General features: G+C 43.2%; 1 protein-coding gene across 3 annotated transcripts in view; it reads right to left on the reverse strand.

Annotated features, from left to right (window-relative positions):
- Positions 1 to 15894, reverse strand: part of PLPP7 (phospholipid phosphatase 7 (inactive)) — a 94757-nt gene that overhangs the window by 40778 nt on the left and 38085 nt on the right. Inside the window, exon 4 of one of the 3 annotated variants that reach the window (XR_009541454.1) lies at positions 5924 to 7609. The exons of the other annotated variants lie outside the window; for them this stretch is intronic. The gene's annotated coding sequence lies outside the window, so the exon portion shown is untranslated. Of the gene's footprint in view, positions 1 to 5923; positions 7610 to 15894 lie in introns of those variants that run through there. 3 annotated transcript variants of the gene reach the window in all.

Raw genomic sequence — 15894 nt, forward strand, 5'->3', positions numbered from 1 at the left:
AGAAACTAAAAATAGAGTTGCCATATGATGCAGCAATCCCATTCCTGGGCATGTATCTGGAAAAAACAATTAATTTGAAAAGATATGTGTACCCCGATGGTCACTGTAGCACTATTTACAATAGCCAAGACATGGAAGCAACCTAAGGGTCCATCGACAGATGAATCGATAAAGAAGATGTGGTAATTACATACAATGGAATATTATTCAGCTGTAAACAAGAATGCAATAATGTTATTTACAGCAAGACAAATGGACCTAGAGATGATCATACTAAGTAAGTTAAACAGAGAAAGACAAATATCATATGACATCACTTATATGTGGAATCTAAAAAAGTGATGCAAATGAACTTATTTACAAAACAGAAAGAGACTCACAGACTTCGAAAACAAATTTATGGTTACTAAAGGGGAATGGTAGGGGGGAGGAGGGATAAATTCAGAGTTGGGGATTAGCATATACAAATTACTATATATAAAATAGATAACCAACAAGGACCTACTGTATAGCACAGGGAACTCTACTCAATATTCTGTAATAACCTAAATGGGAAAAGAATTTGAAAAGGAATAGATATATGTGTATGTATAACTGAATCACTTTGCTGTACACCGGAAGCTAACGCAACATTGTAAATCAACTCTACTCCAATATAAAATAAAAATTAAAAAAGAAAAAGGAACCCATGAAAAGGAGAGGAGAGGAGAGGAGAAAAATAGGTGAAATAGGAATGTGACGAAGTAGGGAACAACCTTTGCACCCACCTATGGATACTTACACTCTCATCATTCCCCAGGCGGTGCTGGAGGAACTGGCTCTGTGGATATAGGGCATAGGGCTGGGGGGAGGGTGCATAAAAGAAAGAGCTCAAAGAGGGGTTTACAAACCTGTTGAGGAGCAGCGTGCACACATTTAAAACGCCATCACCAAACAGCATACCTTCAAAAGGTACAACGAATCTTGCGCCAAGTGAGGTCAGAAGTATTGAGAGATCAAAAAAAAAAAAAAAGTACAATAATAAGAGAAACGGCTGTGCGTCAGGTTGGCTAATGGCTGTGACAAGCAACCCCCGCATTTTACCGGTGCATCTCAATTCAAGTTTATTTTTTATTTCTCCCACGTGGGTTTTCTTGATTGAGTCACTCTGTTCCAAGTAGTGCTGTGGGGATTCAGGAACCTTCCATCCACTATCACTATCACTATTTCCGCTATTACTTGTTCCACTCTCACTCCAGAGAAAGGCAGACCGGGAAGTGTGCGCCATCAGTTCTACCCACATTCCATTGGCTAGAACTCCGTCTTGTGGCCCCACCTACCGGGAGGGGAGGTTGGGGATTGTAGTCTAGCGGAGTACCCCGGAGGTAAAGGAAGTGAGGACTGCTAAACACATTAGTCTCTGCTATAGCTCTTTTTTTTTTTTTTTTACTGAGAATCTACTAAATGTCAGGCACCGTGATAAGTAAGTTACATTCAGTTGTCGTTTTATCCTTACATCACCTCTCATTTACAGAGAGGGAAACAGAGGCTCATAAAGTTTAAGTACATTTTATGAGGCGAAAGGCTCATGCTTGGAGAATCAATGTGGAACCAGATCGTTCTAACTCCAAAGCCTGTAACTGAAAAGAAGTAAGGACAGCTTAACACTAGGGAGCTGCTCTGAGACTACACCTACTCATTCGACATCATCATCATTTAAGAGCTTATTAGTGTGCTGGTTAGGCATTGTTCAAAGCACTTTAATATTATATTAACTCACTGGATCCTCCCCAAACGCCTATGAGATAAATACTGTTAATCCCCCTATTTTATTTATTTATTTATTTTTAATTTTTAATTTTTTTTTTGGCTGCGTTGGGTCTTCGTTGCTGCGCTCCGGCTTGCTCTAGTTGCAGTGAGCGGGGGCTACTACTCTTCGTTGCGGTGTGCGGGCTTCTCATTGCGGTGGCTTCTCTTGTGGCGGAGCATGGGCTCTAGGTGTCCGGGCTTCATTAGTTGTGGCATGAGGGCTCAGTAGTTGTGGCACACGGGCTTAGTTGCTCTGCAGCATGTGGGATCTTCCCCGCCCAGGGCTGGAACCCGTGTCACCTGCAGGCAGATTCTTAACCACTGTGCCACTAGGGAAGTCCCAATCCCCCTATTTTAAGGATGATGAAATTGCACACAGAAGTTAAGTGATTTGCCTGAGGTCATTCTAGGCAGTCTTTCTCCAGAGGCTCCAGCTTTGCCCCGCTCCTGCCTCCGCAAACAAAAGGAATTGTTGTAGGGCACAGTCTCCAAAGTGAGGCACTAGTACCCTGGGGAGGAGTCCAGCTGGTCCAGTGGGGTGCGAGAGGGAACTATGATCCTTCTATTCACCTTTATTTTTATTCTTTAAAAAAAAGAAATCACACAGGGAACTATATTCAACATCCTGTGATAAACCATAATGGAAAAGAATATGAAAAAGAATATATATGTATAACTGAATCAATTTGCTGTACAGCAGAAATTAAACACAACATTGTAAATCAACTATACTTCAATAAAAATTAAAAAAAATCAGTGATATTAAACTTTGCTAATATGTATTATACAGCTTGACCCTGTCGCCCTCTCTCAGCTGAGGATCAATCTGCATAATACATACTAGTAAAATTTAATATCACTGATTTTATTTTATTTTATTTAATTTACAATAAACAGAAACAGAAAGTGTCACCTACACACCTCGTGTTTGGATAAATGGATCAGTGTGGTATGTTTAGTTTTAGTTGAGCTAGCTCTCACAGTGTGGACCAATGGTTTTAAAAGATTCCTGTAAAGAATTAACGATGACTAGACGCCCACCTCAGGCACCGCCTCCACCCTACACAACCCAGGCTCCCTCGAGCATGCCCAGAACCCCTACATCGCAGAGTGGGAGGCGGGGCCTTGTGGCCACACCCCTTCACCTTCCCCCGCCTTCCTTGTTTCTTCCGGAGGCGTCATTGGGTGCTTCACGTTGCGATTGGGCGAGCCGCGTGTTGTCGGAGGTACACAATTGGGCAGAGTCGCCGCCCCTCGACCGGTGGACAGCCTCGATTGGCCGAGGTGCTGAGAGGGGTTGGCCGAACCTACTCGTCACCCAGGCTGAGACGCTAGGAGTGGGCTTGCGCCGCTCTGGCCGCTCAGTAACGGGTACCTCGGTTTGGGAGCGCACGGCGAGCCCAGGGCCCAGGGTGTCAGGGGGCCGGTTAGGAGGTGCGGCCCGAGGTTGGAGGGGCCGGGAGAACCCGGGGCTGCAGGCGAGGCGGGATGGCGGCCGTTGTCCCGGGAAGGACCTGCGTGGATGCCAGTGGGCACCTTGGTGGAGGAGATTGCGATTAAACTAGACGTCGTGGTCTGACACGAGACCCCTAGCAAAACCACCACCTTGCCACCCAGCCTGGGAAGCCCTAAATGGATTGGAACCCAGGATCGGAGGCTTCTGCTCAAGCAGATGGCCACCACCCGTCAGGAGCAGTTACGGGAAAATGAGTCTGACTGAGCTGGTGGAGCTTCTATGGCGGACGAATGACCTGCGTGCCAGAGGCTTATGAGCAAGGGAATTGGAAGAAACAAATCAAAAAGCTAATTGCTAACAGCGAGGCCTCAGCCTACAAACTCATCTCCAGAGCCAAGTCGGGGAATTGAAGACATTTGGCCAGGGGAGAAGGATCCAGGAGAAATATGACCAGAACTCTGTGCACAGCTTCTCCTGTCTGAAGCTCTGCGACGTGGGGGCAAATAAACCCTGTCCTGGACATAATTCTTGCAGAAGAGCAAACATCTGGGGGGAATGAGCTTATCTGCAAAGGTCATAATAAAGTTGTTGAAGAAGTTAAATGGAAGACTCCGTACATCAGTACAAAAAACCAGATGTTTTTCTGGATCTAGCTTTTTATCCGTGAGATGTCTGAGGCTCGAGACAGACCCGATTCACTTTCTGAGAGAAGTGTTTTTGCAAACTTACTCCAAGTTCTCAGTGACTCAGTGTACTTGCCTGTGTGATTGAAGTGGTAAGAATGGCAAGCAACAGCCTGAATATAGGGCAAAATTTCCATGTTATCAGAGGTAACAGAAACCAATAATGATAGATCTTGTGATACCACTTGATTACATTTAATAAGCTGAAGCTGACTTTCCTATGAAAGTGAAAATCCCTGCAAAGGGTGCTCCCTGGCCTTGAACCAGCATAACATACCATCAGAAGGACATAATGATACTAAAAGGTGAGGTCCACTGAGCCAGTCATCTTCATGATAGTATCTCCAAGAGACTTGTGGAAACAGTGAGACTGATGCCATAATGGGGTGCCGTGTAAGATAGAACTAAGACAACTTGAGCATTCTGCTTTACAGTTGTTTTGAAAATGCTCACAAATCAGGTCATTAAGAGCATTCCAGAGCATTCAAGTTTTCTAGGAAGATTAAAAACACCTGAGGACTTCCCTGGTGGCACAGTGGTTAAGAATCCTCTTGCCAATGCAGGGGACGCGGGTTCGAGCCCTGGTCCGGAAAGATCCCACATGCCACAGAGCAACTAAGAGCCTGCACTCTAGAGCCCGCGAGCCACAACTGTTGAGCCCGAGTGCCACAACTACTGAAGCCCCCGTGCCTAGAGCCCGTGCTCTGTAACAAGAGAAGCCACCACAATGAGAAGCCCACGCACCCCAACAAAGAGTAGCCTCCATTCGCCACAAGTAGAGAAAGCCCCACGCACAGCAAAAGACCCAATGCAGCCATAAATAAATAAATTTAAATTAAAAAAATAAAAACACTTGAGATTTTTCTGTGAGTACTGTCTAGGACTACTCATATTTTTACTTTTGTCAGATAACCAAAGTTGACAAATCTGTGTGTTCTTCAGAACCAGCAGGGGGCGTATAAGCTGAAACATCAATAATAATAACTAATACTACACAAATAGCCAAGGCTCTCTGTTTGCATCCAGGCACTGGGCAAGTGCTGTACATGCATTAGTCCATTAGATCCGTACAACAACCCTATGAAGCAGGTACTATTATTACCTCCACTTTAGAAATGAGGAAACTGAGGGCTAGAGAATTTAGGCAGTTACTGTGCTACACCACCTCCCCAAGATGGCACACAGGGACATGCTCCGGCAAAGACTGGTGGCCACATTTGGACCAAAGGTTGTAGTTTGCCCAATCCTGCTCTAGCATTTGATAATCTGAAATCTTTTGCAATCAGAAATTTGCAAATTACTTCACATAGTGTAAGATAAATGCCTTCAGATGGGCAAGAACCAACTCTTGGGTAAACTACATGAATACACTGGCAGGGGAAAGAAAAAACTCTATCCCACGTCAGACAACAATGGGGGCCCCATCCGCCCTGGGCTTGGTAAAAGGTCATTTCTGAAATCCACTCAGGAGGTAAAAAAAAGTTCAGCATTTACTTCCCTAGTGTTGTAGAATAGGCCAAAGCACAGGGATTGGTTCTTATACATTTCATTTTCTATGCAGAGGAATTCTTCCTTTTGTTAAAAATTTAAAGGGTTAAAAATGCACCTTTTGCATGAGTATAGCCGATGAGCAGCAAATCTCCACTGGGTATTAGTATGTTTATTTTGTTAGTTTACACATAAGTACTGCATGTGTTTGGTGCTGTTGTACACAGTACTTTCTAATTTTTATTTATTTATTTATTTGGCCATGCCGTGTGGCTTGTGGGCTGTTAGTTCCCCAACCAGGGATCGAACCCAGGCCCTCGGCAGTGAGAGCACAGAGTCCTAACCACTGGACCACCAGGGAACTCCCCTACACAGTACTTTTTATTTTTATTTCCTTTAAAAATTTTTTTATTATAGTTGATATATAGTGTTGCATTAGTTTCTGCTGTACAGCAAAGTGTATCAGTTATACATACATACATATCCACTCTTTTTTAGATTCTTTTCCCATATAGGTTATTACATTAAAAACACTTTTTTTATTGTGGTAAAAGTCATAATATAAAACATACTATTTTAACCCTATTTAACTGTACAGTTCAGTGGCACTAAGTACATTCACATTGTTGTGCAACTCTCTCCATCATCTATCTCCCGACTTTTCCACCCTCCTAAACTGAAACTCTGTCCCCATTAAACACTAACTAACCATTCCTCCCCCACTACCCCTGACATCTACCAATGTTGGCCCCTGACATCTACCAATGTACTTTGACTCTATGAATTTGACTATTCTAGGTCACAGTACTTTTTAAAATGTCGGTGTCCAGTCGCTCAGTTCTAGCATAGGAACAAGCCTCTATGATGGCCCTCAGTGATTCTCGCCCCCCGTGGCCATTCCCTTGTGCAATTCCCTTACATGCTAAGTAGGACCGATCTATGCAACCAATAGGATAATATAGGAATGACAGATTGTGGTTTCGAGGTTAGATCATAAAACAGAAACCGTTTCAGCTTCTGCCTTGCTGTCTCTCGGTTGTGAGGATGCTCAAGCAGCCTTAGGGAGTGGTCCATGTGGCAGGGAACTGAGGCTTCCTGCCAACAGCCAGCACCAACTTGCCAGCTCCACGGAATCATATCCTTCAGTCCCAAACTGTCAGATGTTTGCAGCCCAGCCAACATCCCGACGGCAGCCTCTTGAGAGCACCTGATACCCATTTCAGCTACTTCCCAATTCCTGACCCATAGAAACTGTGTGAGATAATGAAAGTTTACTATTTTAGGAAGCGGAATTTTGGAGTAATTATGTAGCGAGAGATAACTGATAAGAGCAGTATACAGAAATGCAATTGACTCTTATATACTGACCTTATATTTTTTATTTTTTAATTTTTTGGCTGCGTTGGGTCTTCATTGCCGCACGCGGGCTTTCTCTAGTTATAGCAAGCGGGGGCTACTCTTCATTGCAGTGTGTGGGCTTCTCATTGTGGTGGCTTCTTTCGTTGAAGAGCATGGGCTCTAGGTGCACGGGCTTCAGTAGTTGTGGCTTGCGGGCTCTAGAGCGCGGGCTAAGTAGCTGTGGTGCACAGGCTCAGTTGCTCCGTGGCATGTGGGATCTTCCCAGACCAGGGATCGAACGCATGTCCCCTGCATTGGCAGGTGGATTCTAAACCGCTGTGCCACCAGGGAAGTCCCGGACCCTATTTTGTGACCTTGCTAAGCACACTTATCAGTTCTAGTACCTTCCTTGTATATCTTTGGGATTTTCTGTGTAGACAATCGTGCAGTCCGCCAAGAGAGACAGTTTTATTTTTTCCTTTCCAATATGCAGGACTTTTATTGGTTTGCATTATTGCATTGGTGAGAGCAGATATCCTTGCCTTGTTATTTATTTATGGCTGTGTTGGGTCTTTGTTTCTGGGCATGGGCTTTCTCTAGTTGTGGCGAGCGAGGGCTAGTCTTCGTCGCGGTGTGTGGGCTTCTCATTGCGGTGGCTTCTTTTGTTGTGGAGCGTGGGCTCTAGGCACGTGGGCTTCAGGAGTTGTGGCTCATGGGCTTCAGTAGTTGTGGCTTGCAGACTTCAGTAGTTGTGGCTCGCAGGCTCTAGAGCGCAGGCTTAGTAGTTGTGGTGCACGGGCTTAGTTGTTCCACGGCATGTGGGATCTTCCCAAACCAGGACTCGAACCCGTGTCCCCTGCATTGGCAGGTGGATTCTTAACCACTGTGCCACCAGGGAAGCCCCCCCTTGCCTTGTTTTTGATTTTAGGGGAAAACGTTCAATGTTTCAACATTAAGTATGATGTTAGCTGAACGGTATTTATAGATGCTCTTTATTCAGGTTGAGGAAGTTCCCTTCTATTCCTAGTTTACTGAGAATTGTTTTTGTTTTTTTAAAATTATGAATAAATTGAATTTTTTCCAATGAAAAAGCACAGACTGGGAGAGAATATTTTCAAAACATATATCCAACAAAGAACTCATATCTAAATATATATAAAGGATACAATTAGGTAATAAGACAATTCAGTTTTTTAAATGACAAAAGATTTTGATAGACAATTCATCAGAGAAGATATATGGATGGCAAATAAGCCCATGACAAGATGCTCAACACTATTAGTCACTAGGGAAATGCAAATTAAACCCCTGTGAATTACTACTTCACGCTTACTAAAATGGCTAGAATTATACAACAAAACAAAACAAAAGAAGCTGACCGGGCTTCCCTGGTGGCGCAGTGGTTGAGAGTCCGCCTGCCAATGCAAGGGACGCGGGTTCGTGCCCCGGTCTGGGAAGATCCCCCATGCCGCGGAGCGGCTGGGCCCGTGAGCCACGGCCATTGAACCTGCGCATCCGGAGCCTGTGCTCCGCAGCGGGAGAGGCCGCAACAGTGAGAGGCTCGCATACCGTAAAAAAAAAAAAAAAAAAGAAGAAGTTGACCATTCCAAGGATGTGGAGCACATGAACTCTCACCCTGGTGGGAATGTGAAGTGGTACAACCACTTTGGAAACCAGTCTTGCAGTTTCTTTCTTTTTTTTTTTTAATGTTTATTTATTTATTTATTTATTTATGGCAGAGTTGGGTTTTTTTGGCTGCGCGTGGCCTTTCTCTAGTTGCGGTGAGCGGGGGCTGCTCTTCATTGCAGTGCGTGGGCTTCTCATTGTGGTGGCTTCTCTTGTTGCAGAGCCCATGCTCTAGGCGTGCGGGCTTCAGTAGTTGTGGCTCGCAAGTTTAGTTGCTCCACGGCATGTGGGATCTTCCCGGACCAGGGCTTGAACCCGTGTCCCCTGCATTGGCAGGCAGATTCTTAACCACTGCGCCACCAGGGAAGCCTTCGCAGTTTCTTAAAATGTTAAACATACACTTACCTACGGCCCAACTATTCTATTCATAGATAAATGCAAGCATATGTTTACACAAATACTTGTACACAAACGTCCATAGCAGCTGGGACAGAATGGCCCCTAAAGATGTCTATGTCCTGATCCCCAGAACTTATGAATATGTTACCTTACATGATAAAAGAGACTTTGCAGATATGATTAAATTAAGAATCTTGAGATACAGAGATGATCCTGGATGATCAGGTGAGCCCAAATGTAATCACAAGGGTCCTTAGAGGAGGGAGGCAGGAGGGCCAGGTTTGGAGAGGTGTCACAACGGGAGCAGAGGTTGGAGGAAGGGGCCACAAGTCAAGGAAACATAGATACACTCAGTGGTTCTGAATCTCTAAGTAGGCTGAATGAAAGAAGTAAGACAAAGAGCCCATATGGTGTAATACAATTTATATAAAATTCTAGAAAGTGCAAACTGATCTATAGTGACAAATGAGTGGTTGCCTGGGGGTGAGGTGGGGAGGAGGGAAGGATGGATTGCAGAGGGACACAAGGAAACTTGTGAGGGAGGTGGAAATATTATATCAGTGTGGCAGCAGGTTCATGGGTGTCTACCTATGTCAAAATTCATCAAATTGTATTCTTTAAGTATGTATAGTTTACCGTATGCCATCTAGGAAAAAGAAACGAATAGGTGAGGATAGTACTGATGATACAAGCAGGAGATACAGGGACTTCCATGGTGGCACAGTGGTTAAGAATCCGCCTGCCAATGCAGGGGACACGGGTTCAAGCCCTGGTCCGGGAAGATCCCACATGCTGCAGAGCATCTAAGCCCGTGCTCCACAACTACTGAGCCTGCGTGCCACAACTACTGAAGCCTGCGAACCTAGAGCCCATGCTCCGCAACAAGAGAAACCACCGCAATGAGAAGCCCGTGCACCGCAATGAACAGTAGCCCCCGCTCACCACAACTAGAGAAAGCCCATGTGCAGCAACAAAGACCCAACGCAGCCAAAAAAAAAAAACAGGAGATACAATAAAAATATGTCAGAGCAGACCCTTCTGCTAGTTCCAGGGTTGGAATTAATCCAGAAGACTATTTGAAATGTGGATCGATAGTCAGTCTCTTTGTTTTTGTTTTATTTTTTTGGCCATGCTGCATGGTTTGCAGGATCTTAGTTCCCTGACCAGGGATCAAACCCTGGCCCTGACAGTGAGAGCGCAGAGTTCTAACCACTGGACTGCCAGGGAATTCCTGATAGCAAGTCTCTTTAAATGAAGAACCTCACATGTAAAAGTCAAACGTTCAGACAGACCTCAAGTTTTTCCAGTGATGTTTAAAGTTGTGTCATACTCAATCCAGTAACTTCCAAAATTTCTTTAAACTTAATAAGTGTTTTGAAGCCTTTGTTGAGGTTTCTTAATAGCCAAAGCAGACATTTCAGAACCATTGGAAATCGTTTGTTCTTCCTGCTGTGGTAAAAATGTCTGCAGTGAAAACTGTAACAAAAATAAAAAACAATCTGGCAAAGAACTAAGATGTATTTCTCCAGCAAATATTATTGGAAGGAAGATGGCAGAAAGCACGGCTGAGGGAACACATATCGGGGCGAAATATGCAGGGTACCATACAGTCAGATGGATTTTACAGATGTTTTTAGGGTGTCTCTGCAGGTGACATTTGCTAGATTCTGCTTCTATAATGAAAGATCAAAGCAGTACTTAATTTTTGTGAGTCCCCAAAACAAAGATGAACTAGAGGAGATATAGCCTCAGCAGCAAGTGACTCATTTAATTAAAACTACGCTTCACAGGAAAAGTATAATTATTGATGGAGCAGCTGCTTTGGACTGGAGTAAAGCAAAGGATCCTAGGGTGTGGTTACTGAGGTGGCAGCAACATGCAAGTCACTTAATGTCTCATACCTGGGAAAGAAATGAAGCCAGGAGGGCACAAATTACACTTGAAATAGTAGACTCTTTCTTTCTTTTTTTTTTTTTTTTGCAGTACGCGGGCCTCTCACTGTTGTGGCCTCTCCCGCTGTGGAGCACAGGTTCCGGACACGCAGACTCAGCGGCCATGGCTCACGGGCCCAGCCGCTCCGTGGCACGTGGGATCTTCCTGGACTGGGGCACGAACCCGTGTCCCCTGCATCGGCAGGCAGACTCTCAACCACTGCGCCACCAGGGAAGCCCTAGACTCTTTCAATACTTTTCAAAGAGGAGGGGAGTGACCATAGCAATTTTTGTACCACAGAAAAGCTCATCAGTCATCTCAAGGTAAAGACTCTACAAGGACACTCTAACTTCAACATGAGGTTTGCATTTTTCTTTTACAAAAAATTGTGTGTTTCAAGTTTACTGGTCTTTTCAATGATGACATGTAGATGTCAGGAGTGTGCTATTCAATAGAAACTTCACAATAAACATATAGACAAACAAATATGCTGTCTGAAATTTAATGGGCCATTTTAGCACAGAATGGTACAAAAACTGCTTTCTGACAGAAATTTTTGCTATTCAGAGGGCATAGTGAAAAATGGATGTTTGGGAATGTTTCTTTTATTATATGATTTGGTCACATATAAAAGCTCTTTTATCTGCAAGCTTAAAGAACTCGAAAATGGAATTTCCTAATTTGTTTAAAAATCTTCCAAACAATTTAAGAGGATTTTCAATCCATTTATTAATAACATAGGAATGTGACACCTTTTTAGTTTGTCAGGACAGCTAGTTGACATCATGGAAGATGAATCTTTATTAGTCAAAACTAGGTATTCAACATCAACATCTGCTAATCTCACAAAAAGAAAGACAAACCAGACATCATGTGTCTCTTGACGCAATAAAACTACATCTCCTAGTAAATAGTTTCACAAGCAGAAAATCCAAACCTGAATCTCAGGACTTCCCTAGTGGTCCAGTTGTTAAGACTCCGTGCTTCCACAGCAGGGGGCATGGGTTCAAGCCCCTGTCAGGGAACTAAGATCCTGAACCTGAATCTCATCGACGCCTCTAGATGCAGCTCTCAAGTTATAGGAGTGGTAGAGGACAAAGGAACACACTAAAGTTTCAAGGGGGTGATGTCAGCATAATCCAAAGTGTGGGAAACTCTCCAGGACAAATGATCACATTTCTCTAACAAATTGCAAAGGCGGGCGGTGGGGGGGGGGGGGTGTTACCAACTGAATTTTGTCCCCCGGCAATTCATATGTAGAAGCCCTAACCCCTAATGTGACTATATTTGGATATGGGGCCTTTTAAAAGAGGTGATTAAGGTTAAATGAAGTCATAGGTTAGGGCCCTAATCTGATAGTGAGGAGGGGCTGTCTGACAGCCAGGAAGAGAGGCCTCACCTGAAACCAACCGTGCTGGCCCTTGATCTTGGACTTCCAACTTCCAGAAGGGTCAGAAAATACATTTCTGTGGTTTAAGCCATTCGATCTGTGGTATTCTGTTATGGCAGCCTGAGCCGACTAACACAGGAGGAGACAGAGGGGAAGAGGGAGGGAGGGAATATGAACAGGAAACCTATAGACTAAAAGTCACTTAAAACCGTATCAATCAGTTACATGTATTTTACCACACACAAAAAAGTAAACCCACCACCATATCAATCAACCACATTGTGACCTTATTTGTATCCTTATTAATAATAATCATCTTATACAATTATGATATTTGTGAGACGACAAGGAATTTGAACAGACTGGATATTGGATGATATTAAGGAATTATTATTTGAAGTGTGATATGGGTGGTGGTGTGTTTTCTTAAAACATTTTTGAGAGCTACATATAGAATTATTTGTGGATGAAATGATACAATGTTTGGCTTTTAAACAAAATAACATGGGAGCCAGGGGGTGGATGGGGCAGGCTTGGTTGAGGACGGATGGAGCTGGGTATTAGGTTCGATGGAGGCTTACTATACTACTGTGTCTACTCTTGGATATATTCACAATTCTGCATAATGCAGAGTTTAAAAAAAAGAAAGTTAACAAGCTGAGGTTAACAACCAAGAACTTTTGTGTAATTGGTAGATGGAACTGAAAAAAAAATAGTGGCATGATTTTCTGGGCATGGCAAGGGGGCTCTTCTTCCTTTCAGACCTAGTATGTGTCCTGATGTCTTGTTTGTTTTTTTTGGGGGGAGGTACGCGGGCCTCTCACTGTTGTGGCCTCTCCTGTTGTGGAGCACAGGCTCCGGATGCGCAGGCTCAGCGACCATGGCTCATGGGCCCAGCCGCTCCGCGGCATGTGGGATCTTCCCGGACCGGGGCACGAACCCACGTCCCCTGCATCGGCAGGCGGACTCTCAACCACTGCGCCACCGGGGAAGCCCCTGATGAGTGTCTTTTCCAGTTGTCGTGGACATTAGGGCCAAGTGTTGAACTGAATTTGGGGGTCTAGCTCTATGAAAGCATTAAAACAAGACTTAAGAAAATAAAGTATATTATTATAGCTATCTTATTAAATATTATAAGTCCTATTTAAATGTGAGAGCTGAAATGTTTTTGTATGTCAAAAAGAAAATAAAGTGCAAATCCTTTAAAAATACTATTTATTTTATTCCACCCTTTAAACTTCATTTTCTTGTGGGTTGTTCAATATATTATATTAATGTGGTCAAGGGTTTCCTCCAAGACACACCCCCGGAAGAGCAGGGGCTCACAGTGCCACTGCACCGTCACAGCTCCCCTGGGCCCATCAGGCGGCCAGGCTGTCCTCCATCAGTGACTCAGCCTTCAAGGGCAAAGGCTTTGGGGCACTTGTCCAAAATCCGACTTCATTCCACAGCTGAGACCAGCGCTGCCTCTCACCCCTCCATTAGGGCATTTGGGTGGGACAAAAATACCACAAGCCTACACAGCTGGTTAATGGACTGGCTTCTTCCCTTTCCACCTGTTCCTTTAGCATTAGAAGCACACACTTTAATCTCCTGCCTGAACCAAGAATCAGGTTGAACTAGAAGAGAGAGTCTGGCATAGGTTTAAGGCTCAGGTTCTGCAGAAACGAGGCAAGGATGCCGCTTTTGCCATTTCTACTCAACGTTGTACTGGAAATTCTAGCCAGAGCAGTTAGGCAAAAGCACAAAAAGTAAAAGGAATCCCAATTGGAAAAGAAGAAGTGAAATTCTCTCTATTCGCAGATGACATGATCTTATACCTAGAAAATCCTAGAAGGGTCTACAATAAACCTATTCGAGCTATAATTGAATTCAGCAAAGTTGTAGGATATAAAATCATCATTCAGACATCAGTTGTATTTCTGTATGCTGAAATGATCAATCCGAAAATGAAATGAAGAGAACAATTATGAATTTATAATCACATAAAGAAAGAATAAAATACTTAGGAATAAATTCAGTGAAGGAAGTGTAAGGCTTGTACACTGAAAACTGCAAAATATTCCTGAAAGAAATGAAAGGAGATCTACGTAAATGGAAGGACATGTCGTGTGACTGGATTGGAAGACAGTATTGTTAAGATGACAACACTACCCAAAGAAATGTACAGATTCAATGCAATCTCTACCAAAATGTCAATGGTGCTTCTGCAGAAATGGAAAAATCCATCCTAAAATTCATATTTCATTTTAAGGGACCCAGAATGGCGGAAACAATCTTGAAAAAGAAGAACGAATTTGGAGGACTCACACTTTCTGATTTCAAAACTTACTACAAAGCGACAGTAATCAAATAGGTGGTACTGGTATAAGGCTAGACACACAGATCAAGGGAACAGAGAGAACCCAGAGCTAAACAGTCACATCTATGGTCAATTGATGCTCAGCAAGGATGCTGAGACCCTTTGCTGGGAAAGAAGTCTCTCCAATAAAAGGTGCTGGGAAAACTGAATATCCACATGTAAAAGGCTGAAGTTGGCCATTTATCTTACACTATCTACAAAAATTAACTCAAAATGGATCAAAGACCTAAATTTAAGAGGAAAAACTATAAAAGTCTTAGAAGAAAACACAAGAGAAAATCTGCATGAGTTGGATTTGGCAATGATCTCTTGGATTTGTCAGTGACACCAAAAGCACAGGCAACAAAACAAAAAATAGATAAATTGGACTTCATTAAAATTAAAAACTTTTGTGCATCACATATGGTCACCTTATTTTTGATATAGGAGTCAAGAATATACAATGGAGAAAAGACAGCCTCTTCAATAAGAGGTGCTGGGAAAACTGGACAGCTGCATGTAAAAGAATGAAATTAGAACACTCCCTAACACCATACACAAAAATAAACTGAAAATGGATTAAAGACCTAAATGTAAGGCCAGACACTATAAAACTCTTAGAGGAAAACATAGGCAGAACACTCTATGACATACATCACAGCAAGATCCTTTTGGACCCACCTCCTAGAGGAATGGAAATAAAAACAAAAATAAACAAATGGGACCTAATGAAACTTAAAAGCTTCTGTACAGCAAAGGAAACCATAAACAAGATGAAAAGACAACCCTCAGAATGGGAGAAAATATGTGCAAATGAAGCAACTGACAAAGGATTAATCTCCAAAATTTACAAGCAGCTCATGCAGCTCAATATCAAAAAAACAAACAACCCAATCCAAAAATGGGCAGAAGACCTAAATAGACATTTCTCCAAAGAAGATATACAGACTGCCAACAAACGCATGAAAGGATGCTCAACATCACTAATCATTAGAGAAATGCAAATCAAACCTACAGTGAGGTATCACCTCACACCAGTCAGAATGGCCATCATCAAAAAATCTACAAACAATAAATGCTGGAGAGGGTGTGGAGAAAAGGGAACCCTCTTGCACCGCTGGTGGGAATGTAGATTGGTACAGCCACTATGGAGAACAGTATGGAGGTTCCTTAGAAAACTAAAAATAGAACTACCATGTGACCCAGAAATCCCACTACTGGGATATACCCTGAGAAAACCATAATTCAAAAAGAGTCATGTACCACAATGTTCACTGCAGCTCTATTTACAATAGCCAGGACATGGAAGCAACCTAAGTGTCCATCTATAGATGAATGGATAAAGAAGATGTGGCACATATATACAATGGAATATTACTCAACCATATAAAGGAAAGAAAATGAGTTATTTGTAGTGAGGTGGGTGGACCTAGAACCTGTCATACAGAGTGAA

This window comes from Lagenorhynchus albirostris, chromosome 7 (genome assembly GCF_949774975.1).
Source record: "Lagenorhynchus albirostris chromosome 7, mLagAlb1.1, whole genome shotgun sequence".
NCBI classification, from domain to species: domain Eukaryota; kingdom Metazoa; phylum Chordata; class Mammalia; order Artiodactyla; family Delphinidae; genus Lagenorhynchus; species Lagenorhynchus albirostris.